At 40.0% G+C, this 23204-nt stretch overlaps 1 long non-coding RNA gene across 3 annotated transcripts in view; it reads left to right on the top strand.

The window, feature by feature from the left end:
• Positions 1–22156, top strand: part of LOC106902028 — a 28547-nt gene extending 6391 nt beyond the window's left edge. Inside the window, exons 2-8 of one of the 3 annotated variants that reach the window (XR_001414420.1) lie at positions 9098–9253; positions 13672–13912; positions 15196–15357; positions 16277–16361; positions 18409–18493; positions 18730–18897; positions 19425–22156. This is a non-coding gene — a long non-coding RNA (uncharacterized LOC106902028). Of the gene's footprint in view, positions 1–9097; positions 9254–13671; positions 13913–15195; positions 15358–16276; positions 16362–18408; positions 18494–18729 lie in introns of all 3 variants that reach the window. The other 2 variants (XR_001414419.1, XR_001414418.1) reach the window with 2 other exon arrangements.
• Positions 22157–23204: the final 1048 nt, after the last annotated feature.

Raw genomic sequence — 23204 nt, 5'->3', positions numbered from 1 at the left:
AAAAAAAAAAAAAAAAAAAATCCAGACAAAAAAGAAAAAAGTCAGACAAAACACAGCCTCCCTTTCCCTTATATGTAACATTCATATTGGTACAGATTGAGGGATTCAACTGGTTATTGCAGCCAGACCATTTATTCAACCGCGGGACTGGATGAGTTAACTGCTTCTCTGCCACTGCTCGCACATAGCCTGGAACTGAGGTTGCCCCCCGAGATGTTTTGGAAAGGGAAAGGGAACATCACTTTCCTCTGGCCCTAACTGAAACTACTGTATCCTTGTATCCTTTGCGGGGAGGGAGGAGGTAAGCTAAGGAGAAAACAGGTTTTGTTTTTCAAGTAGATTCTGATACCAAATTGGTCCAGAAATCACAAAAGTATTAAAAAGACAAAGCTCTGACCTCTGTTACATGTCCCAGTGTTTTTATGGTGGGACTTACAGAATTTTAGGCATTTTAGCAGGTTTCCTTCACCACAGCAAGTCAGTCTATGTGTACAAAACATTAATTTCTGTCAATGGATACCTCTAGCAGTGCAAGGAGTCAGCCAGTGAGAGTGGGTGAGAGATTTGCACTGTGCAATAGAAATGGAGATTTTTGTATTGCATCTGACTTTCACATGTTCTGCAGAATGTGTTCAAATTGACCCCTTTTTTTCTGCTTCTCTCTGGCCAACCGGGTCACAATTCCACATAATCAGTGTTCTGGGTTTCCCAGTTACAACAGCAGATCTCTGGGCCCCACCAGCTTAAAACAAAAAAAGACAGGAAACACTAGCTTTTTTTTTTTTTTCTGAGGGTTTTTTTCTTGTATGAAGTTAGAGAAAACCACAGACAGCTATCTGCTACTTCACAATATGGAAATATGCAGTGTTATATTGAACAAAACTGAAAGAAATTACTCATCAAGAAATTCCTCAGCAAGCATGTAATTAGAAATGGATTCCAAATCAAAATGCAGCCAGAAACTGCAGAAATCCACACCTAGAAGTAAACAGCTTACAACTGCTTTAGGATAAATATTCTGCTATGCTACAGGAATTTTAAAAAATGAGAAATACATTTCACAGTACCTGTGGTTACACAGACAGTAGCTAAGCTGATCCTAAGACATTCAAAGAATCTGTTTAAAGGTACACGTTTGAAAGAAGAAGAATTCATCTCTGCTGATATCAGTCTGTGAAGCACCGACCTCTGTTTTCATCACAAGCCTTTCTGGCAGGCAAAGGAGAGTCAAAAGAAAGTCTTGCTGTGAGATCTACCAAATTCACCATGACCTTAATTCATTCTGTCTAATGTTGGGACTTTAACTGCAGTGCCTTTACCAGGAGTGCCTGTACCTCTGCACTCCCTAGAAGATCTACGGAAAGTCACAGACTCAGGCCAGGCATCTGACAAAACTCTTCTCTTCCCAAAACACAAAAGATGTCTCTATTTGACTATGAAACCACATGCATATAAAGAAGTTCCAAAATTTGTTCAAACCAGGACAAAGGCTCTAACCAGGTGACTGTGGTTTACTTCTGGGTAGGGGTAAGGTTTTGTTTTCATTTAACATGCGCAGTAGGATTTGCTTTCGATATATCCTCTCACCATATTTTTCTTCCCTGATCATGGTGTTCATGAAGAAGACATGGATAGACTCTGATGGCTGCAAAGAAAGGCTTTTTCTGCAACTAAATCTTTTAAGTCTGTAATGAACCTAAACTACATCTTCATCTTATTGAATTGAGCACTGAGGAAGGATCCTGCTCTGCTGAATAGATCGCACACATCTGCAAAGGCTTTTCAGACAGTCTGAAACCATCTATCACTGTCTCTTTAAGCTCCATCCACTGATTTACTGAGAAGCTCTTGGCATCTTACGAAGTTCTCCGTCTCAAATTTGTGAGTCTCACCTATCTCCTTCCTGATTTGTGCAAGAAAATCATGAGCAACTAATGTCACTCCAAACCCATGCCTCAGCCAGAGGGATATAATTTCCCATCTTCCATCAAACATATTACAATCCACTGAACACTGAAGAAACTTATCCTGGATTTATTGAATGTAGGTGAAAATAGTACAGTGTCAAATCTGCTACTTGTGAGAATACCCATGTGGAACTCACAGAAAGGCCAACTTCATCCCTTTCTAATCAGTAAAAGTGGAAGTAGAGACACAGGCACAGCTTTGTCTGGGTGCAGGCAAGGGCATGGAATTGCATAAAACCGTGTTAATGATACTGGTTAATGAAATTCTTCTGTCAACAGACAAAAGACTTTATTAGAGGCCTCCCAAATCCTTTTGCAACACCTGCTATTGTCAAGCATAAAGTGCTGCTCTTCACCTGAGAAGTGTAGTCAGGATCCAGAATAACGTGTGAAAATGGATTGACATCTTCCCACTAAGTTCAGACAGAAACTGCATTTCCATGTCTGTGCTGCTCCCCTGCAGCATGTCACTAACATTCATTCTTACCTTAGCTCTAGTCAGCATCCAGGTGAAATGGACAAGTAGCAATGACTCTAGACTCCAAAATATGGAAATGACAAACTGTTCTCATTGCTGACTCCATATGACATTGCCACCATTAACAAAACGGTCCACTGTGGTTTATTCCATCAGTATATTTTGCATGATGGACATTTGTGATGTGCATCTTCTTTCTTTCCTTTCTCAGGAAGAAAAGGGACTAGTGAAGGGCTTTCATTTAGGTTTTCTAGTTTTCTTGCACTAGCTTGATGTCAGATATACCAGGGCATATTGAATACTTTCACAGCTGGAAAAGAAGGGTTATGAGACCTGGGATGGGATCAGTCAGGATTAGATTAGATGACCCATTCAACCGTGTTCCAAGCAGCTGAACTCAAAGCAAATGTCATTAGGGTTTGAAGTGCACCAGCAGCGATGGGTCAGTAGAGTGCCCTGGAGACACTGATTCCTGCCCCCTCATCTTGACTGGGATCTTTCTGGGACTGTTCCTATAGGTATATAGATTGCATTTTGACTGGCTCTTGTGGAGATTGTAACAATGTGGGAGCCTTTTATCTCTTACTTACCTCTTATCTCTTACCTCTCTTTTCAGGACTTTCATGTTCCGCCACAGTGACAATAAACCACCAAGAGAACAAAGCAGGAGCTAGGCTTTTTTTCACTTCGCTCCTTTGAAAATCTTAGCTTGAATTCTACTTTTGTTATTTCTGTGGTGCATATTTTTTCATTGTGGGTACATTGCTGCCATTTTTCTTCTCACCTGAAAGGGGTGTCTCTCTAGGATCATTTATCCTACAGGCAACTGTCTTGTTGGGAGCACAAATCCTGCTAGAATCTCTCAACAGTTAAACAAAAGCCTTTGTGATTTCACATTTGCATTTTTTGCTGCTTTTAGATACAGCAGTTTTTCCTCTCCATCCGTCTCCCCCTCCTTTTTCATGGAGCCCTAACACCCACCTGCATGTACACACAAGGTATTAACACGAGCCTGAAGTTACCTAACTCACAGGGGCTATTTTTAATAGGTTACTCCAGCCCTAACAGAGTTTTCCCAGGTTTGCCATGGAATCTCCATTATTAAGCAGACGATACATCCAGAAGCACATTAGACATAATTTTTTAAGAATTAGCTTGAGAACGAAATGAAATGTTAGAGGGGCTGACACCCATGAAATGCCTACCAGGTATGTTGAGGAGCTGGGGAAGAAATAGAGTTCCAAGTGTATTTTGAAGATAGGAGATAAAATCATTGTTATGTGCTGCCTTTAGCAGCTGTTTTGTTTCCTCCTACATATCAGGAGTTTGGGTTATCCAAAAGGTCTGCTGGCCAGGTGATAAAGCTTTGACACCTGTGTACGTGAGCTTTCTACATGCCTGCATGATGTTTCTTCTAGGCTGATTTTCAGTAATGATATACTTAGTTATGTTAACTAGTCAGGAAAGGTTAGAGAAAATTATTATGACAAGACTCTTGTTCCAGGGAGAAACTTATATACTTTTAATAATAAAATAATTTTAACCAAGATTTCTTTTTTTTCTTTTTTTTTGTATTTTTTTCTTACGTTAATAGTAGGCATAATGAATAACAATAATCTGAAAGGAAGTAAAAAAGGATATCCACCTGTAGTTTTAGTGGTGTTCCAGATGTTGACAGTCTCCCCCTCTCTATTCAGTGCAGTTTTGCTTTATTACTCACAGTGAACAGGGAGCAGAAGTTTCCTCCAATGCATAGTGCTAGGGTTAAGTTTACATCTTCTCCAATTATAAGAGGGCCATTAAGTTCAGATAATGTGAGATATAAATTTAAGAGGAATTCTAGGGAAATCATAATTAGGTGCAGAGACATTACATGAGTTTAATGACTGAGATTTAATTTCAGTTTTCAGGATTATAAATTGAGAATCCTTATCTGGCTCATCTTCTTTTTTTTTCTTAATTAATTGGAAATTTATTTCCAAGCAATTAAGGCAGAGATTCTTTTCAGTCCCTAAGTGTTTGTGAGCTATATACTAATGTTCTCTACCTTGCTTTCAAAACTTCGTCCTGTTAATTTCTTTGAGCTCTTTCTGATAACATGATAATGCCCGTGTGTGGTTTTATGTACAAAGAGCAATCCTCATTTCAGTTTAGATATCCTGTAGGAAATTAAGTTGCTCAGGATTTAGAACTGTGGCATTTTGTAAATGTTGGTAGATTAGAAAGATAGTCCCCCACAAAACCATACAGAAGGAACAGAATTAAGAAGCAAAATCATTCTGCAAGTGTCTGAAGAAATGGCTTGCTGAGATGCTCTGTTTTGCTGTTTATGGATTCTTAGTTACATGATCTCATCAAGTAAAACTGTCCCAGTCCTAAGAACTTGGGCTGTGACTCTAGTCATGTACACACTATAAATCAATCCTCTGCTCTCTCAGGTGAAGAGGGGCATCTCCAAGGGAAGCTGATCGCTTTTGATGCAGTTGGATCTTTGCAATTCATCTCTTGATGGCAGAGAAATCAAACCTGCATGTTACGTGGGCACCGAGGTGTGATATCCAGTGGGTGCGTACACGCACACGGGAACTCAGCAGTTGGTTTTCCCATTTTGCACCATGTGAGGGAATCTCAACTTCTCCTTCCTGAAGCTCTGCATCTGGGCGCATTTGAAAAGCAAGAGCTTGTACATTAATTTGTTTTTTTTTTTAATATTCTCTTGAAGTGCTGCTCTAATCAAACATGAATGCTGCACCATCCTGAGCAGCAACCAGGCATACAAGTGTAGAAGACAGTCCCTATGCCTCAAGACTTAAACCTCACAAGAAACAATTCTAGGAAGCAGATGTTGCTTTTACCTTTATTTTTCACAGTGCTGAAGTGCCTACTGTTCCATTCCCTCTTACTTTCCAAGAAACGCTATCAAATATGCCCTGGGAGCCCAAGTCAGAAGCAACCCATTGGCCAAAAAATCCAGCCACAATGCAGAGCCTCCTGGTTCTAAGGCAGAGAGGCTGTGAGTGAGTGAAGAAAAGCATAGGGTGGCAGCTTGGTTCTCTTTCTCCTGTCACTGTCACTCTGCTATCGTTCAGGGCAAGTCTTGCACTTTCTCAGCTTCAAGGTGCTAAAGTTTAAGAAGTTTCTGCCACCTTCATCCTCCTTTGCCTGTTCGCAGCCCTACACTGCAGTTCTATACGGTCTCTGTCTCATTTGTGCTGACAAACACTGAACTCATCTTAAACTAGAGTGCTGGCAGAGGCTGGCTGGCACAGCTTAATAACAAAACCACTCCAGAAGTTCATGGACTTTTTTAGGTTGCTTTTAAAAACAATTTAATGTTCTGCTTTACAGCGTAGCAACACAGGCACTTTTTTTTCTCGGTACAGGTGAAGAGGCAGCGTTGCTTCTCGGCAGAGACAAGCATTGGGGAATAAAAAAGTTCTTAAGGTTATTTACAGCCAAATAAATGTCAGTGGAACTATACCCTAATAAATAGTATTTTCAGAACTGTGCTGGTATCCCCTTGTTATTTGGGATCTATCAAAACTAGAAAAAAGGAAGGTAAGAAAAATACAGAGGTTTTAGATCAATAGCTTCAAATACGGTGCAGCAGAAGAAGGTGAAAATTAACTTCACTTTTAAAGTAATGAATAGAACAATTTAGAAGGTTAGTGGCAAAAAAATACACTTCACATTTAAATGACCAGTTCCACAGTGAAAAGACAAGCTGATCTGCAGAGAATGTGTGTTTACATCTACAACCTTTCTGGCCAAAAATCCAGCTCTCCAGAGACAGTTTCAAAAGCAAAAATGAACATTCAATGAAAAGTTCATGGAAGTGTCTCCTGTGGAAGCTTGGACTCAAACTGTTTTGCGTTTCCACCTTCAGATGACACATAGCTGCTTGGCTATGACATTGACTCATGCTTTCTGTGTCTCAGGTCCCCTTTCTTCTTTACAAGCTGTGATTCCTGGGTGAACCAGGAGTGCACCAAAGTGACATTTCAGAGTCAAAATATTTTCGAGTTTTCATCAAAAGCTCAAAATCAGCCATGAGAAAATATGATTTCTTAAAAAAAAATATATTGATTACTTTTTCTTGAGTGAAAACATTGACAGCTGAAGGGTGTCAATTGAGAAGTCAGCCATAGAGCAGGTTATGGGACCTGGATCTCCTTGTAGAGGTGGCTGTTTCAGTGTTCACATGGTCACGAGGTGAGGAAGCTAACCTTGACTGCATTGTAAGAGGTATTTGAATGAATAAAGGGATTCAGTGTCACGGTAAAGAACTTTCTGCTGGAAAGCAACACAGGAAAAATTTGAAATATATAGCTATTTGCTGCTGTCTTTTCAAGCAAGATAGTGGCAAGCTGTGGGTTTAATGTGTCATGCCTTCCATTCGTTACTGAATTTCCAAGGTTAAGAGAACAAATGATAAACAAACATGATCGTCGTGTGCTATCAGCCTCTGTTTCAGCGTGCTCCTATGAGGAACACCTTGCGTCTCATGCTGTATTCCTGCTTTCAGCTCAATCTGATGAATCTTTATGAGTCCAAGATCCTTTATACAAACGTGCATTCTTCCAATAACTGCCTTTTAAACAGGGAACCGTCTCAGTATTTGCTAAAGAATCCGTTTTCTGAGGGTCTGCTGTGTATTGAAACCAGCTTCTTAGTCTTCGGTGAGGTTTTCTTTTACAGACACAAGCTTTAGTTGTTTATCATCACAGCTATTTTTAAAGCACCTTGGACTGAGACCTGACATCTCAGTTGCAAGGTAAAAATGAGACTTCTCACTTTCAGTCACTGCAGGCCTCATTTTTCTTTTCTGGCTGTTTTCTTGTTTTGTTTGAAAAGTACAAGTACATTCCAAGTTTAACTAGATTTTTCTCTTTATGAGCTTCTTTTTTTGGTTTCTGTGGCTTATTCGAATGATTAGTCTTCCCTCTTAATTAGAAACAATCTATAATAGTGGTATTAACACTAACTAGGAGTTGCAATGAGGGACCACTACATCATTTTACTTTGTCTTGAAATATGGCCAGAAATATGAGCCCTGCCCAGCAAGATTTCCAGTCGGGTTACAAGGCAAGAAACAGCAGATGGATTTGCAAAGGAGAGAACAGTTAAAATTGCAACAGCCTTTCTGAATTGTCTTTAAATATATGGTAACTGATCTGTATTTTTTGTTATATTTAACACTATTTTCATCTGCCGTTGGTGAAAGATTGTAGACTCCATCAGGCAGATCATCAACTGCTGTAAATTAGTGTAACTCCATGGATATTGATGAAATGTACCAGCTTACCCTGCACCTTCACTTTTTATTAAGATTTTGTGATACTATACATTGCCAGAGTCTGTGATTTTTATCTTTTCCAGTTACCAGGTACAATCGATAAAAAAAACAACAACAACAAGTTATTTCAGGAAATATATGAATTGTTAACAGAGAGTCTAAGATGTAGTCACACTCCTACAACAGCTACAACAGTTTGCTATCAGTCTTTACCTCTTCATCACTGTGCCCTCCAAGAGATAGCAATATGTGTGGTTTCTGTTCTTTTTTACAGCAAAACAAAATAGATCCATTTTCCCCTTTGCAGAGGTGGCTTAAACTAGAACACCTGAAGTTGATTTCCATAAGTCTGTTTCAGTCTGCGCTTAAAGGAATTTGGAGAGTTCATCTGACTATTTCCATTCTGCTGAGAGGGTGCCACAAACATCTGAGGGTCATCAATTCCAGACTCCATTACGGATGTTCCAGACTCCATTACGGATGTTCCAGTGGGAAAAAAATGCATTTGGGATAGGCATAATGGTTATGTTTACACTGTGAACAAAGCACATAAAAAAGGACAACCCCTATGTGTCTTGTAAATGCCAATGTGAAGATGTAACCAAATTTTCAATAGGGCAAGGAGGAGATGCACCTGGGCTGGTGCAGCTGATCAGTGTGACCTGTTCTGAAAAAAGAACTTAATATCCATTTGCACTGAATAAAGCCCTGGTGGTCATACCAAAAAATTCCATGGAGAAAGCTTTGCTGAAAAAAGAGTTTCAGTGGAATTCAGCTAATACGGCCAACATTACATGTTCTAATGAAAGTTAGGCAAGAGAAACATCAACTCTGAAGTCTTCTCAGTTGAAGAGTCAGAGATTCAGCCAGAGAGTGCCAATCTGTTTTCTCATATCATCAAACTGACATCTCTTCATCACACATACAGTTTAGCCCCTTCACGGTATCTGTTTGATTGTTTCTTGTTTTGTTTATGAAGTTCACAATAGGTCTGGGGTTTTTTTTGGTGGAGTTTCTGGGTTTGCTTTTTTTTTAAATAAAGGCAATCTTTGTTCTCATTAAATTATATCAAGGCTCTTTTAGCATTACTTATAGCTCTCAGGTTTTGGACAACAGGAATTTTCCTCCAGTTATTGATGATTATATGATGACTTCCTTTTAGGTAACCACAGCAAGTATAAGCAAATGACATTCTAGGTCTATTATTCGCAGTTATGCGGATTCTAAGCACAGCATTTTATAACACACCAGAGTGTTGGAATTTCCTTTTCTGTTTGGTAGACTGTTTGAATGAATCTTGAGGCTTGAGTCAGTTGCCTATTCAGAGGTGTCAAGTGTTATTTGCAACGCCCACAGGTAGCTGAGACATCTTCATGGGGCTGGCAGCTATTACACAGCGCCTGTGGGATGGCAGCGCTCGCCTGGAGCAGCAGCTGGAAATGGAGCAGAATTGCATATGCAATGGCACTGGCCACCTATTCGTTCTGAGCACCTTTTTCCTGTCCTTACCAGGTGAGATTCAGTTTAAGTTTAAGACTCCTAGTTATAAGTGTCTACAAATACATGTTTACCTCTGCTTTTGGAGTCTAAGATTCCATTGCAATCAGTTGCTTGAATGTTATCTCCAATGGCACAAGACACCTAGCACACCCTGCTCTTCCTCTGATTGCCACTCCAAAAGGTCATGGAGCTCCTAGAAATTCCATGTCATAGGTTCTTCAATACCTTTGAGTGTCTCAGGTGCGATCAGATATCTGTCTAGAGGTATCCACTTGCATGACCCAGTTTGGGTCAGCTCTCCTGGATGCGTTCCTTCCCAACTTTTTGTTCACCCCCAACCTGCTTGCTTGGGAGGGTGGGGGGAGAGAGAGAGAAAACCTCGACACCATGCAGGAATGGTTCAGCAGTAACCAGAACACCGCACCATGTGGGCTGCTATGAAGAAAATTAACTCCTTGACTTCATCCCAGCCAAACCCAGGACATCGTTCTTCCAAGTCAGTCACAAAAGGATATACATTGTCTTCTGGGAGACATCTGTACAGCAGTACAGAAAGTGCAATATTCCACTGCCATTCTTTGCTATATCTTTTTTTTTCCTGATTATTCCTGAAGGCCCCTGTCACTTCTAGGACACATTATAAGAGCCCACTCTGTTTTGTAGAACAGAGCTGGCCTACGGCCAAACGGAAGAAAAGATGCAAGTGCTTCAGTTAGGAAGATGGGAAAGAAACAATGAGGTTTTCAAGAATGAGGTGACAGACCCACATTCTAGCCTGCCCATCCAGTCTCCAGTGCCAGATACATCACTGACCCACCGTCACCACAGTTGGTGCTGTGTTTAAATTGTATTAACTGGGATTCAGTGACTTCTAATTAGGATATACATTCGATGTATGTCCTTTTCAGTTTTCATAATCTGAATGGAAAATGCTTATGAGGTACAGAACATCGGTATTGTTTTATAGACCCAAAGTAGTCTCCAGGTTTAGTTTAGCCAATCATAGCTTAATATAACAGAATTGTTCAGAAAAATTTGTTTCAGGCCTACACCAGTACTGCCAGGAGCCAATTTGTTATTGGATGGTCTAAGCACATTGCAATAAGACAAACATCCTGTCTGGATGATAAAACCACAATAAAGTTGGACATACCTGAAATAAGACTTAAGTGTAATGAGATCAAAACCTGGAGCTTTTTACCACATCAACAGCTTCCCTAAAGCTTGTGGGAAATGCATATTTCACTGAGGATTTACAAATCGTAGTCGTCTTTGTCCACTGCATACTGACACACTTGCCACTTGTCTGTTAAATCAGACAAATTGTTTCTTCTTTTAACATTTAAGGGGCAGTTTAAATGTCGTTGTTAATGCAAAGCAGACTACTGGGTTGAATGTTACTGATTGACCTAGTATCGTATGACACGTCAGAAACTGGGGAAATTAAAATTGGATTACCCAGCACACTCTTTTGAGTTGAGCTTTTCTGGCACAAGATTCCCGTTAATATTTCGCTTCTAATATGTCTTCTATGCCAGGGGTGCTAAAATAAGAAGAGGCGGGGGAGAAAAATAAAAAAGAACAGAAAATGAGTTTATATTGGATTTGGCTAACTGACAGTGATCGCTATCAAATCACAGCTTAAATAATACACTGTTCAGCAGCGTAGACACTGTGCTGAGGTGTTTAGAGCATTTATGTACATGGAGGAAAATCTCCTGCCTCTTTCTCAAGCTCCCTGTCTGTCTGGAGTACAGACGCATACACTGAAACTGTATCACCCAAAAACAAAGCCAACGGTGATGATGAGTACTTCAGTGGAGCAAAAATGGTGAAACAAAGATGGCTCACAGAGCCTGCCTGGATACCATATGCCTGTCTGATTTGGACAGGGTGTTCTGTCCCAGGTGAAGGTAGCAACGTGAACTCAAAGCACGTGGGTGAAGGGACCTGCTGGGTTCATACCCAGGGTTTTCAAACTTTCAGTGCAGCCCCCTGAAAGGGAAACTTTGTCTTTAAACATCCTGTGATATTGACCATTGACCCATTCAGATTGAGAGGGCGCTCTGATAAGACAGAGAACACCCAGCCTTGCCTCCTTCTCCCACATACTCCTTTATCCTTGCTAAACTGCCTGGTTTTACAGCAAAGCCTTAGCACAGTTCTATGGCCCAATTCAGTCTTCCAATGGTTGCCAGCTACAACACTGCTCTCCTGGCACTGGCCGTGACAGGAGAAGAATTTGCTAGCTGACTACACAAGATGGGCAGATGTTGGGTGGAAGATGGATAAGTGACTTGCCAGAGTCAAACAAACACAGGGCTCCACGCAGAGCCTTGCCAGCTTCCCCTGCAGGATCCTGCCTGCTAAGCTCATTAAAGTTCACAGCAGAATTTGGACGCTAAATTGAATAATCTTAGTAACACAAAAGTATATTAATTTGCTTTGAAAACTCTATTAAATGTAGGAAAGGTAACACCAAAGTTTATTAATTGTGACATGAATGTATAGGAACAACAGCAATTTAGTAATTTGGAAAGAAACAAGCCAAAAAAGTCTTGTAATTAAAGTAAACAGAGCCAAGAGGAACATTATAAACGAGATCTCTTCTGTCTCATGCATTAATCACAAATGATCGAGGAGCTTTACCTCCATGGGGAACTGGCAGTCACATATCAGTGATATTTGATATAAATGCAATATAATAACAGCAGGAATAATACTACTGCTACCACTCTGGATAATAGGAACATCTAGTCCTTAGATCTAAAATCCAGCCCTCATGTCAGTAGATGAAGCTCTACCAGCATCAATGAATTGTAGATGGCATGGATTTGCCCATTTCACTTCAATATGCTGAAGGGGACATATTTTTCTTTAGGAAAGCTAACAGATATTAGGATGACTAAAAAGGCATTGCTGTTTTTCAGGCTAACTGTTTTGTAGCTTGGTATTTTGTCTTTCATTATAGAGAAATAAAGACAGAAGAAAGAGAAATGTAAGATGTTTGGCTCATCTCCAACACATATTGACAATCCAGCCATTCAAATACTTACTCCCAAATGGTTTTCAGCCTGGACAGACTTACAGTTCCCACCTGTATGCAGCAAATGCCAATATCAGTGCAAGAGAATGCTCTCAAATACGTGTTTATTTGACATAGCAGTGTCAATGCAATCCAGATTTATCTCATAATGAAGATTCAGGTACATAATTTAATGTTTTACACCAATATTGTTTCAAGACTGGCATTTGAAGGGGCAAAATAAAAAATTCTTAACAACATAACCTGAAAATAAGTTGATACTGACATTTAAATTAATTGACTTTATTTTTTTTTTAAACATCTACTGTGAAAATTGTGATGGTAATCATTTGTCTTGTACTGTCTCTTTCCTTCTGATTTTGCTTATGCAAAGGCAGAAATGGAAGATGTAATTTGACAAGTTTTAAGGCATTCAGAAGTAATTTACGCACTGAAGGTGTCTATTAAGAAAAAGTCTATTATATTTCTTGCAATGAATGTATTCTGATAAGACTGCAGTATGCAGCTCTTGTGAAAGCAATGTAAGGCAAGTGTCAGAGACAGATAAGAGAGTCTAAACAAACTTTGGTTACCAGTGAAAAACTAAAAGTTGGTAAGGGTACAATTAAATTCTAACTAGCCAGTTTTTCAAATGGAAAACAATGAGAAAGGGAAAGTTAATTTCTTCAAAATAGTAACACATAAATGACATTCTGACTAGTTATAAATGAGACTGAATTGTAACAATTATTCCTAATGATACTGACCCAGTATTTATATGTGGGGCTAGGTAACCAGTATATATGTTATTGCTCTTTGTTGTTTCACAGTTAAGACTAGGTTTTTCACCTAAGGATATGACCATGAGAATGTGACTACTTTGTTATGAATAGTTATGGACATTAGGAAAAAATTCCTCACAGAGAGAGTGGTCAGACACTAGAATAGGCTGCCCAGGGAGGTGGTTGAGTCACCATCCTTGGATGAGTTTAAGAGTCATTTAGATGTGGTGTTGGGGGATATGGTGTCGGGGAGAACTTTGTAGAGTAGGGTAGATTGTTGGACTCGATGATCCCAAGGGCCTTTTCCAACCTAGGTGATTCTATGATTCTATGAAATAAAGTATATTATTATTTATAAAGTATATTACGTATATCATTGGCAAAAGGGAAGCCATACCGAGGATAATTCCCTTCTTTAAGTGCTCATGCAATATCCATAAAAGCATACAAAGGTGTATATTCTCTGGGTTGCAGATGCTGGAGGTCCTATTTCAGTGAGACTGAATGAGATAAATCAATAAGAAGTAACATGCTGTTAAACAGAAGCTCCTAAGGGAAAAAAAAAAATTAATAAATAATTCTGATGACATCTCAGACTGACAGAGTTCCCCCACCCATGACAGGACAGATTTCAAGAAGAAGGATCTCCACAATTACATCCCGACAAAAAGGATTGAGATGTCGTCTGTCTTCTATTTCTCTTCTGAAACCAGAGTGATGGGAAGTTATTGAAAGTGAGCTCTGTGCACACTCTTCAATCAAAAATGGTTGAAAGACAAAGCAGAACTACAAGCCAGTGGCTGTAAACTCACCTGGAGTGACAGACTCAACCTATCTGCAGCGCTGCTGAATGTGAGGAACCAGGTATAGATGGAAATAAGTGCAATAAGAAAGGAATATCTGAAGTGATGAAAACTATAAAAGACTGGAATTGTTTATTTTGGCAAGGAGACAAGGGAGACACAGCAAATAGTTCAGGAACAGACAGGAGAGTTGAAGCTAGAGGAAATACTGCTATTCAAAACAGGAAATGCATTCCTAATTGGACTGTGGAACTCCTTGCCATAGAATACTATTAAGGCAAGAGTATATCAGGGTTCAGAAAGCAAAGGGATATTTCAATGGTCATCAGAATAACCATATTGCTAATTATTAACTCGATGAATGTTTTATGTTGCTTGTTAACTATTTATTCTATAATGGATCATTGTTAGCAAACATTTGCCTTTTAAAATGTCTGACATCTGTTATTCTCCCAGAAAGTGAACAAGATCATTGGTAAGCATACATCTTTTCAGTAAAGACTTTGGAATTACCTTTCAAGTTTTCCATGGAAATGAAACTGAACTCCCTATGGGAAAGATGGTGGCCATTATGACTGAGACAGCAGGTGCCTGAAACTGTTCCTGCTGAGCACAGTGCAGGATTAAAATTTTACTAGGTTGGAAGAGCTATACGAACACATTTTGCTGAACAGAGAGACAGTATGATAAACTGAGGCATTTTCCAACTATCCTGACGTGAATACAGGATACAAGTCCTTCCTAAACCACATTTGAAGGATGCACTGAATATTTCTTGATGACCAAGTCATATTTTAAATGTAGTAGAAGGCAATTTTTAATTTCTTCACTCTCTCACTGTGTTCAAGGATAGATGACACTATGAAAATACAGGGACAATCACTGGCAACCAAAACTGTAATTAGTTTCCAGAAAAGTTAGTGGTTTTTTTTTTTCTTTCTTATTCCCTAATGAAAAAGAGCTAATTACAAAAAAAAAAAAAAAAGCCACATGACTGTGTTCAAAGTACTTTGAATTTTGGCTAAGTCAAACACAAGGAAGAAATATGTTTCATAAACAGAGTGTGGGTAATATGTCCTGAGGGGTTAGCACAGTTACTCATTCAGTAAGTAAGGTCAAATTATGTGCGAGGCATGGACATTTAGCATAAAAACAGTATTAATAATTCATGTGGCAAGCCGAGTGGTGGAATGATAAGATATAGTGATGGGGAAAAAAATGCCAACAACAGAACTCAACCGCTAGACAGAGACAATAGAAGAAAAAGCTCGTATAAAACAAAAAGCCAATAGGATAGAGAGGTGAAAATACCAATTAAAGCTTTTCTTATAAATGCCCACACAGATTCGGTCTTACAATATGACAGCGATTCTGGTTTCTGTTATTTGCTTGCTGGTTATCTCAAGCCAAAGTGACTCTGCAGAGAACCTCACATCATATGACACCAGTCAACTACATACTGTTTATCTTCACTGCAGGATAATAAAGAGAAACAAAGCTATCTGGGTAAGTAAATTCAGGAGTACTATGTTAGGAAGAGAATGGACGAGGTGCTCGAGGTCTAAAATAGAGGATTTTGCTATCCTGGTGTTAAACTTGAGAGGAGTTTTTATTTCTGAAACTTTCTAAAAAGCTTGAAGTCTCCCGTGAAATCTAAGTCTTGAAAGAGCTGAGCGAGCTATTGGCTAACTGATGATATCCCTGTCTGGGATCCAGGAACTACATCTCTTCTGAGCTATACCTAAGAATCATTGGAATAGTGGTGGATTTCACTAGGAATAGAGATGGATTTCACAGTATTCCTGAAAACAGAGTCCTCATAAAATGTGGTTTCTTCTGGCTGGCACTTTCTAGCACATATCTGTGCAGAGCTACAGGTTATTGCCTCAAAACAGCACATAGAAAGAGCGAAGTAATGGGAGGGAGGGAGCATTTGAAAGGTGAGAGCATTCACTGTGGATGACAGGCTTGCAATATACTCCTTTTTCTGCTCCTCAGGCTTAAATGTAAATACTCTTTCTCACTCAGCCGATTAGTGCTTTAAGAGCAGAGACAAGGGAAAAGCAGAGGTGCGGATACACCCCAAAGAAGCAATATTTCTAGCCCTCTTTCTGAGAACAGAAAGAAGACCCTAAATTGTTGATTTAAGGGGAACAACATTGTGTGATGTGCTGAGTCTCCATCATTTTATTAGAGGTTTCTCATAGAACCATAGAATGGTCAGGGTTGGAAGGGACCTTTGAATGTCATCTAGTCCAACCCCCCTGCAATTCCCAGGGACATCTTCAACTAGATCAGGTTGCTCAGAGCCCTGTCCAACCTGGCCTTGAGAATCTCCAGGGATGAAGCATCTACCACCTCTCTGGACAACTTGGGCCAGTGTTTCACCACACTTACTTTAAAAAAATTTCTTCCTTATATCTAGCCTAAATTGCAGGACAGCCTGCAATTTGACTTGCGGTTTTTCAAGGACTTCTGCACTCCACAGTTCAGCACCTACAAGAAAAAAGGTATAATTTAAGACACATCCTTGCCTTGATCATTGATTTTTTTGTGAATCCTGCTTTTAGACATTGAATTCACTGTGCACTGGCATGGACATTCGGACAGTAACTCCTCTAACATGCCTGGGTATTATAGTGACTAAATTTCTCACTGTATTCCTTAGCTTTCACCTCATTTGTGTACCACATTGATAGTTCAGTAATGCACTGTGTGTTTCCGTGGTACTCATACGGTAGACAGAATTGAAGGTGATGTAAACATTTGTTTTAACGATGACAGGAGTAGAGTCTGAGGCTGGAGTCAGGAAGACCTCACATATGTGTAAATTTGCAGCCTTGAGTTAGACCCTCAGACTTCCCACACGTTGTCAGGGTGGAGAATACATCTGAAAAGCAGTAAACAGAGACAGGAGATATTTTTAAATAGCAAATAGGAAATTCAAAGAAAGCAGCAAGTCTTAGGTGTCGTATACCTCCGAGTTAGCAAGGTGACTCAATACAGGAAGATGAACCTCAGTTATTATGATTTCGCTGAGACAAATTTCCTGTCTGAAGACTCACCAAACTCCTGGATTTGGTTTTGAATTTCCCATGTTCTGCTGTTGCTCTGGATTTACGTTTTCACAGTTTCAGATTGTTGCCTCTGCAGAGCACAGGACTGTGCATTTTAGAAATCCTTTTGTTTATGAGTATATTTGGAGTGTATAAAAGCGTTAAATCAATTCTAGAGGTAATTTCTAGCAAGCGTGAATTCCTTGACACTACTCAGAGGAGGACTGTGTAGAGGGAGATGCTTCCTGTTCTCACTGTTCTGGGCTTATTTGGGTTAAAGCTGAAGAAAAAGAAGAAACATTTTGTCCTTTTCCTCCTCTACATTTCTGTGAGTGATAAAACTTGAGCTGTGCTGCCAAAATAATCACAGCTTAACAAGCTGCTTTAAGGGATGGGGATTATCTCAATTATCACAGCTCTTCCAAAGGTATGAGCATAGAGGACATCAATCTGATAAGACAAAAATCCTTGTATTTGTGTTCCCATATCTGTAAATTCTGCAATACACCCAGAGGCACCGAATCAAGTCACACTCATGGCATGCCTTACTCATGCAAGTAAGAGAGCGGGATTACTTGGTGTGCTGAAACCACGGAATTGTGATACCTAAGTCCAGACAGCAAATTACCTGCCCCTTTTTTAGAGGGAAAGAAAGGGGCAGCTCTGACACAGTAAAACGGACACTCTGCCCTGCCTGTGTCCCAGAAATTTTTCTGGTGGTAGGCCAGGATGTAGACAACATTGAAAGCCATCCTGTTGCATTGCAACAACCATGAAATTGTGTGCAATAGAATATTGACCAGTTCCCTTTCCGGATTCAGGTACAGCTGAAGGGACTGTCAATGAGATGCATCTCACAGGCAGCTCAGCTGCATCCGAGCATCCAGCACATCTCTGATCATGGCTCTGATCTGCTCTTTGAGGCATGGTGGAAGGATGCACATATTGCTGATACCCAGTCACTGTCTCCAAGCTGGAGGATGGCTGCTTAATTCTATTATGCGTGCACGTCCTTCAGACAGCATAAGAGCACTTGACTTGCTGTCTTCTCCGTTCAGATATTTACAATGTCTTCACAGTACTCATCTGTTCCTTCTGACTTCTGCACCCTGTAATTAATTCTTACACCCATGTAAAATCACATTATGGCCCTTTCTATAAATACTCTGAAATTCACACTCGTGGATGGAGTCACAAAGCGGTTTGTAGAGCTTGAAGGACCAACGACTGCATGCGACCATAGTACTTTTACCTTCTGTGGGCTCCAGGCTGGCAAAGCTTGAAAGGTTTGATGGTGACACTAAATCCCTGGGCAGGCAGAGATGGGCAGAAGCAGTATATCAGGATCACTCCATTCAACATGAAAGTTGCATCTTGCTTGGTTATTGTTTTTCTTCTCTTGTTATTCTTAACAAATTAAATAACTATAATAATGGGAAATGACATAATTGGTTGATTGGGTTTCTGGAAACATAACACATGTGGCTTTTGACCCAAACAGACTCACAGAGCAAGCAGACAGAGGAAATAACAGCAAGAGACAGAATCCTGTATTAAGCTGGAGTCAGGACATGGTTGTTAAAAAGGTAAAGGGGAAAGAAACTGCCTCTGTGGCTTCAAAATATGTATGCTTGAATTGTTCTGATATCAATGGCAAACTCTTTGTGTTCAGGTTCCTCAATTATAAGAAATTTTCAAATCAAATATAAGAATAATTTACTAATCCTGCTTCTGTTTGGCACTTGGACTGTCTCCGGGTAGATAGTGTAATCCTGTTTGCAAGAATAACTATCCTAATGATGCTGTGTCTTCTGAGTTACAGGATGTTACCTCAGCCATTATAAAAGCGAAAGGGATGAGCTGATTTGGAAAACAAGCAGAAGACAAAATGGGCTGAAGACTGTAAATTATAAAGCTGGGAAAACTGATGAAGAGGACTATCTTTTCAAAGATCAAATACAGCTATTTGCAGCAAAACTGTAGGAAACAAGTAGGTTTTGCTCTCTTGTGTGGTGATTCTGAGGAAGCATCCATGCTTGAGTAGGGTGTCAAATGAGTGCATTTGCTGCCCTTCCAGGAGACCAGATGCTGGCAAGCTGGGCAATAGGCTGAGGGACAGCATGGGAGAACTGCTTAAAGCATCGACATGGGTACCTTTGCCATTTTCTCAACCAACTCCTTTCTGTCCCTCCCTTTGCAAGGAAGGGGACAGGCAGAGGAGGGAAAAGAAAGAAACAAAGAATATGTCATTAAAAATATAATGAGGTGAAGGAAAGGGCACTTGAAAGTAGGGATCTGGCAGACAGGCCAAACTCTTGAAGCCGTAGAAAGCATTATTGATAGGGTGATATCAATAATGAATGTGAATGGGAGGTAAGAAGCTGAGAGGAGGATGCGAGTGCAGGTTTGCAGTAAAAGAAGAGGGATGAAGCACACTTGGGCTAATGAGGCAGTGGCTGCTGCACTAGGGGCAGGAGGTTACTTGCTCTGACTTCTCTTTTGGCTTTGCAAATGCAGGGAGGAAGTGGAAAGATTACGGGATCTTCCCTTTCTGGTACAGCTGCTGGAGAAATCTCTCCTGTTCTCTATGTCGCACTGAGGTCAAACGAGTGTCAGCTCTTTTAGAGAAAAAGAAATGATAAAATCTGCACAAGGGCAGAAGGTGGAAGAGCAGAGTCAAAGTGTGGAGCTGGAGATGCAGTCACAGCGTCACCTCTGTAGGGGAGTGCTTCACTTCATGTTCAGACAAGGAGTGCAGTGTGGTTTCTGGTAGGTGTCCTCATGCTGGTCATTGAGTAAAAAAGACTGCAGACCTGTGTGGCTGTTCTTCCATAAGACTAGGTCCCCAATACACGTTATGTTAACCAGCAGGTGGCGTTTGGATGTTTCCTTCAAGTATGGCAACCACAAACTACTTTTCTCTTGTCCTCTCTTCCATGTTTTTGCTAAGTACATTGAAGTACCTCTCAAATTACTGTTCATTGAAGGTAAGAGAAGATTATTCTTCTCAGTACTGCCCAACTAAGACTCACAATGACTAAAAGGAAATTGCTTCTAGTCAGCTAGGACTTGATCCTGTTGTTATTGACTTTGGAAGAGCTGAAAAACCTGTGCTTAAAGTTACTTACATGCATCTTCTTGTTTTTGCAGTTCAGCAAATACCACACACATTTTAGGAACATCTTTGGAATCCCTGAATGTTCCAAAGACAGAACATTTCTCTGGAAATCTCAGGGGATTTTCTTAACGGATTTCAGCATCTTTGAACTTCCTCTCAGAATGGAAAGGTAAATTTATGTTCTTGTCATTTTTGGTGTTTCTAAACAGGAATATGAAAATAAAGGCTAAAAGCAGCTCTGTATTGGCTGATTTCTTCTTCAGAACTTCCCAGAAAATAAGGTTAAAAACCCAGAATATTGGTATTTTGGAAGAAATCATGCTAATTCTTTACTGACTCGTCTCTATTTACCTAACTCTTATGCCTTTTCCTGTTAGTTTCCAAGGAAGACTGACCCTTCTCCTCTACTCACCTGGTTAGTGCTGAAGACATGAGTTCTCAAACCTAGATTGAGTGCACCCATCAGTGTCTAAAACAATCTTTGAAATTTAAGGATGAGGATAAGAACATAAAGTTCTCCTCAGTATAAGTGCAAAGCACATCAGAAAGTAGATTTGAAAATCCAATCAATCTCTCTAAGGACTGAAACAATTAGAAGTGATAGAAATATGTAAATAAATGTCCTTTCAGTAGCTGACATAAGCAGAAATTCTTTTTTTTTTTAAAAAAAAAAAAGCATGTTAAAGGCACATATTCTAAATAGATAATTACTTTATCATCTGTTCACTGACATTTTTTGTCTTTCCTGTTTTCTTGATATTTAGACTCTGGTGAGAAAAGTTTGATATATGCCCTCAGCTAATGATATTTTTTTCTGTTAACATAGCATTTGTCACTGGATAACCTTTAGGAGAGCTTTTCTAGGGTGTAATTTCCATGAAACTGGGAGAAATGGAATTATTTCTTGCCTCAAGCTAAACTGAATTTATCTCTTACTAAAATCTCAGTTGTTTCTTTGTGTTGCCTCTAGGTGTTGCAGTACTCTCTCCGACTTGTGAGGGCTCATTTATACCTTGAGAACCTCAGATAAGTTACCCTAGAGAAGAATTAGATCATATAGGTTTTAAACAATTATTTAGAACCTAGTACCTAGGATAAAGGGCAGTAAAAACCCACGATATCATCTAGTCTGGGCACCAGTGAGTGCAGTCTTGTGCCTTTTAGATATAGTTAAGTGCACATTATGTAGTGTTCATCCCCCTGAGAGCATCTTCCACAGCCCGAGACCCTGCAGCACCCAGGAGCGTTTCCTGACACTCACTGTACCACTTGCCTCACTTAATATCATCCCATTACTCTTAGTTACGGCCCTTTGATTCACTTTTTTAAATCCTCGCTTTTTGGCTGCATAAACCTGCCATACATTTACAGGCAGATACATGTTGTGTTATCCAGTGCACAAAGAGTGCAGCACACACTTTGCAGTGGACAGTTGTGAAAAGAAGTAGAGAAGAAACCTTAATAGATTGTGTTTGACTACATGTGGATAAAAAGAGCAGAGCACGGGGTGCAGTTCCTCTAGCCCCAACATATATATATAAAGAAAGTTGATAAGCAATATCCTAAAAGTGGCCACTTTCCTCCGCTGTGTATAAAGAGGGTCTTCTCTGGTTAGAGGTTGTGTAAAAGTCCACACTGTTACCTAGATACCTTTAGATGCCTCAACCTAGGTGAGATATACTCCACTTGAGGTCACTGTGGTGAACCTTCCCACAAAATAGCAGATGTCTCAGGGGTTGTGTCCTCTCCAGCACTGAGAAAAGCAGAGAAAAGGAAAAAAGTCTCATCCCTCCTCATTGTCACCACTGTGTAGCCTGGATCATCACTCCCATCATTGCATAATTGTGTCTTCGTCCTACAAGGTGCTGAGTGCTCCAATTCCAGCCTCTAAGTGTCAACCCACGGGCACTGAAGTGTCCCCTGGACTCTTATGTTTAGGGGACAACATGAACAATTTGTCTGGTCTACCTTTGGGACACATTTCTTCATAAAGCCCCAGCTGGCGGTCTGAAAAGCAGTGAGTAGTGCTTTCACATATAATGAGTCTATGTGTGGAGGCATGAGTTCAGGCATTCCTTAATCCTACAGCTTAATTCGACATAATAATTAATAAGGGAAGGAGGAAAGCAAAGCACCAGTGTTTTATATCTCAGAGTGGTGAGGTAACTACACAGAACTGTATTCTACTCGTCAGCCATATGGGGAAAATAAACTGGTTTTCCTGACACTGTTTGAGTCATCCTTTTTTTCCCCCTAGCCGAGCTGTTTTTGTGAATGTTATCTATATCTTCAAGCGGAAGCATGTGTTATTGTGGACAGCCAGAACCAAATGTTTTAGCATTGCTGCAGTGCGCTTGCCATCCCCTTCTGACTTCAGCCTATGTAAAGATTACAGCATTTGCTATCATAATGCAATTTTAAAAGTAACTTTTGGCTTGCTGAAGGTCAAAATGATAAAGGGCCATTCCACGGCAATTACTTTTCCCGTGGTTTAAAAAGGAAAATTCAGGTCATGTTACTTAAAAATTTCTCCCCCACAAATATTTCAATTTTGCACTTCCTGTCAATCATGCTTTGCCGAAGTTGCCTCAGGTATCGTTCAGAACTGTGTGTTGCGCTGTTCATCTGACCTGTAGGCAAAAAAGTAGTTCTCAACAGAGAAAAAATACCCTGCTTTTCTGTAAAAAACATTTCCCCCAGTGGGGAAAAAAAGCTAATACTGAAGTGAGCAGGTATTTTCAAGAACACATTTGGTTTTTTCTACAATCAAGAATGTATCATTTTTGAAAGGGAAAGTTATATCTGTCAGCTCCCTGGCTGCCAAGCCTCATATTAATCCTGACTTCAGGTGGATACTGTGACAGTGCCTCCACCCTTGATAAACCATTTAGTTTCTGTTCAGCCTATAAAGAGTCTTCAGACTCTCATTGCACTGTGATATGTCTTAAGCTGATAAATCAGCGGATCCTTTTTCTCTCTGCCCTCCCTTCACCACATTAATATTGATTATTTGGAAGTAAGGAGTCCCAAGGAGTGGAAGTGGATACGCCTCATTGCCTTGAACAATTCTTTTCCCTCTACTGGGACAGTACAAGGTAAATTAATAGTGTGCTTGCAGACACTAGATAATGTTAATGTACTTGCTATTGATAGAGTGAAATAACATGAGTAACTTCAGC

Source organism: Calidris pugnax, unplaced genomic scaffold (genome assembly GCF_001431845.1).
Source record: "Calidris pugnax isolate Ruff unplaced genomic scaffold, ASM143184v1 scaffold41, whole genome shotgun sequence".
Classification (NCBI taxonomy): Eukaryota; Metazoa; Chordata; class Aves; order Charadriiformes; family Scolopacidae; genus Calidris; species Calidris pugnax.
Note: the sequence above shows the minus strand (reverse complement) of the source record. Positions and strands in the feature narration are given on the sequence as shown.